Consider the following 4,106-nt stretch of genomic DNA (forward strand, 5'->3'; position numbering starts at 1 on the left):
TTTTTTTTTTTTTTAATTTATACTGTAGACATGTAGAACATATCTGCGTTTGTGCATCAATGTCTGTAATGTGTGCTGTAGGTGTGAAACTTTTAGGAATCTTATCCAAGTTGTAGGCTAGTCAATCGTATCTGACAAAGGATCCGCGAATGAAACTATATGGTAATAATCAGCAATATGCTTTCACACAAATAACTTTATTTTTGAATGTTTCAATATGTGTTGACACAAATGACTTATTTGAATTTTTCATTGATACAACATTGCACTGAGTTGTTAGGAAAGAAATGCGTAGAGACGTTATTGCTTGATGACGTCAGGAACCGATGAATCGGCTTTTTGAACCGGTTCAATGAGTCAATCTTTCCGAAAAGAACCGGTTCGCGGAAATGAATCGGACTTTGCATCACTAGCTGGAAATGCAAACATGTTATTGCAATAGTCTTTTATTTGATGTTTTAAAGTGATCTTGGCGTCATCACTCAAATATCACAAAGCAGGCACTTTAATAAGGCTGTGTAGAGTTTAATAGCAGAAAACATATCTGTATGTCAGAATCAAAATCTCACTAAAGCTGATCGTCTGTGAATCGCCGCTGTAGCAGTCGATACAGCTTACGCAGAGGCACCGAAACGCAACTGGATGTACGGAAAGCGAAAAGGGACAAAAGTGTTGGCGCTACTTTCCAATGTCTTGCTACACTGCAGCGTAATAAAATTATTCTCACACTCCCGTTAATGTTCTGTGGTTTTAATTATTCTTGCAAATGTTCCTTTGTTTTTGTCTAATGTCTGAGTTTATGTAGTTGAAATTTGCATATACAATTTAGCCTAATCTGTCAGTGCAGACATCTAAACTCGATGCCTCATATTATCGTTTCTATATACGACTGTACTACATTATAATAATTAATCTATCAGTCCTCTAACTGATAACTTCATGGCATATATTGAATTTGAACACTACAAAACGTTATTGTTTTCACAAGGTCTCAATACAAGATGCAAGGGTAAATATACAGCCAATTATAGTAATTGGCACATAGCCTAATTTCAGAGGGCACTAATGAAATCAAATAATCAAGTTAATCAATGGAGCTATAAATTGGGGACATGACCATGCCACATTGTCACTTGCTGGCATTTTCATACAATCTGAACAATGGCAAAAATGTTTGAGGAAATATTAAATTATAAAACTCGAGGCATTTGCCCGTTTGACATTTTTAAAAAAAGAGCATAAATATGTCATTCGCAGACTTCTGGAAGCTTCCAACTTCCAAGTTGATGGTAAGTAAACTACTCTAAGTGATATTCATATAGGCTACTGACAGTGAGACTTGATACAAAGTTAATACTTGTCAATAAACTATACTAAATTGACTTTCCAGCAATTACAGTGGTAAAAATTACCTGTTCTTTAATGTCATTTTAAATGGGCCTATTTCTTGCATTGGGCCTTCAGAACATCTTTGCTAGTTGTCTTTTTGTTTATTTTATTTTAGATTTTGCTAACAATAATGCTGTTTTAATAGATGGCAAACTTTACCACATTTCCTCAAAAAACAATGTGGACTTGAGAAGAAAAGTGGTTGTTGGGCAAAAAGAGGCCAACCAAATATTTTTAGAATTCCATGCCAGCCCCTATAGAGCACACTGCAGAACAGAAAAGACAAAGCTTGAAATTTTAGCCAGATTCTACTGGCCTGGAATGGGGGTGGACATTGATAAATGGGTAAATATTAAATTATTCCTTTCAACTTTGCTGTGAGATACAAATGGATTGTTTTAGATTGCATTTCTCATGTGCTTATTTCTGAATATCAGGTTTTGCAGTGTGCCCTGTGCCAATTTAGCAGGCTGTCCATCAAGCAGGAGCCCAAGTACATCCCAATATGTGTATGTAAGCTTGTTCACAGGTGTTCAAAGAGAATGTGTCACAGAATTTAAATGTATTTGTTGTGCTATTTTACTGTTTAAGGTGGACAAGCCTCTGGAACTGCTGGGTATGGACCTAGTGGGGAAAGTCACCAGGACCAACAAAGGAAATGAGTACATTTGTGTCCTGGTTGACTACTTTACTTACTTTTACTTTTAGTCATTTAGCAGACGCTTTTATCCAAAGCGACTTACAAATAATAAAAAGTAATTAAAACTAAAAGCTAAAACTCTATAAATACTATATATATACACACATTTAAGAAAATAAAAGAAATTAAATAAAAATGACAAATGCATACAACATTTCAAAACTAAAACATTTAAATGAAAACAAAAAAATAAAGCTAAAAACAATTCAAAAATATTAAAAGAACAAAAGTATTACACAAAATGGACAGAGGCCTATGCGATTCCAAATAAACCTGCTGCAGTTGTCTCTCGCTGCATCATCAATTTTTTTTGCAGGTTTGGGGCACCAAAGAGGATACTCACTGACCAAGGCACTGAGTTTGTGAAGCAGATTTGTAGCTTGCTGAATGAACCAAATTTGTATGCATGGAAAAATTGTGTACATAAAATATGCAATGAACCATAAATGTTTTGTGCAAATCAGAATCCTACAAATCTTGTGTATGTTTTGCAAACAGATCAATAGAGAACTCTGTGCCTTCCTCAGTGTGGAAAGAAGCCTCTGTGCCCCATATCATCCACAAACTAACGGGCTCATGGAAAAACTAAATGGAACCATTCAGAGGTGAACCTTTATTAACAGGTGGCTTTGTGGGAATACAATATTCAAGGTAATATTGGTTGTCTTTCCAATTGGTTACTGATAACTTTCAACTTCTTTTGGTTCTGACTCTAGAGCCTTGTGTAATCTCGTGGATGCACAACCTGAAAAATGGGGTGAGTACCTAGATGCAGTAATGTTTGGTCTAAGAACCAAGACTCAGCTGACAACTAGGTTCTCCCCATTTTTCTGAATGTTTGACATGGAGCCACGGTATCCTTGTGAGGTGCCTGGAACATTTGAGGAATTATATCCTATACATTCTTCAATAAAAATTAATGTTTCAATTACAAATTGATTAAATAATTTCAATGTTCTATATTTTCCAAAAGGTCAACAGCAAGTGGAATCTGTGATAGCAGAGGACATTGTGTCAGGGGCCATTTCTCTCAAGAAGAAAATGGACCACATAGTAAAAGAGAATGTGAAAAAAAAAAACAGGAGCAGAGACAGAGGGTGGCAAATCAGGCACCGTTCTCTGTAGGCCAAAAGGTCCTATGGAAAAACATAAGGACCCAGCAGAGGAAGGGGGCAAGCTTGAGCGCGGCTGGGTGGGACCATATGAAATTATACTCCTAAAAGACAAGAGCGCAGATCTGAGGGATGAGAAGGGTTACATATACTCCAAAATCAGTACAGACCACCTAAAATTATTTAAAGAAGACCACATGGAGAAACTCGACAAAACCCTTCACCTACACCTGTAGACCTCACTATCACTAAAGAAAAGCAGCCCCCTCCATCACCTCCATCCTCACCAACTGCACCAAAGCTTTCTCCCCGTGTCTCCCCCAAATCATCCTCTTCCCTGTCTCCACTGGATTTATCAATGCCACTTTCCTCTCCTGTGTCCAACACCACTACAGTGGCAATGTACGTCGACGCTGACGCCTGCTTCCGTGGCGTGCTCCGCAGTTGTTTTTATGTTTTTGTTAGTTTGTCCTGTCTTTAGTTATATCCCTGCAATCAGTTTCACCAGAGACGAATTGCTGGACATTCGGAAGTACACACCATCCGTTTTTTGATTATTCTGATGTTTTGCTGGACATTGTAGTCGGGGGAGCTGTGGCGCTGAGTCACCTCTTACTGTGGGAATTGCGGATGAGGAGCCCCGCAGCTGTGCTGTACCCTCTTCACCAGAGCATACTCACATCCCGACTGTCTGGTGTTGTTAACATCACGTCTGCCAAACCAGAGCCTGCTCCCGTCATGTCTGCAACGCCAAGTCCTTTTCACGTCACGTCTGCCAAGCCAGAGCTTGCTCACGTCATGCCGGCACATCAGGAGATTTTTCACAATATGGCCGCCATTGAAGAGCTTCGTTGCAAGATGGCCGCCACGCCTGAGTCCCCAGCCAAGATGGCCGCCACGCCTGA

The sequence above is a fragment of the Sinocyclocheilus rhinocerous genome, unplaced genomic scaffold, assembly GCF_001515625.1.
Source record: "Sinocyclocheilus rhinocerous isolate Xijiao unplaced genomic scaffold, SAMN03320098_v1.1 scaffold1929, whole genome shotgun sequence".
In the NCBI taxonomy this organism is placed as follows: Eukaryota; Metazoa; Chordata; class Actinopteri; order Cypriniformes; family Cyprinidae; genus Sinocyclocheilus; species Sinocyclocheilus rhinocerous.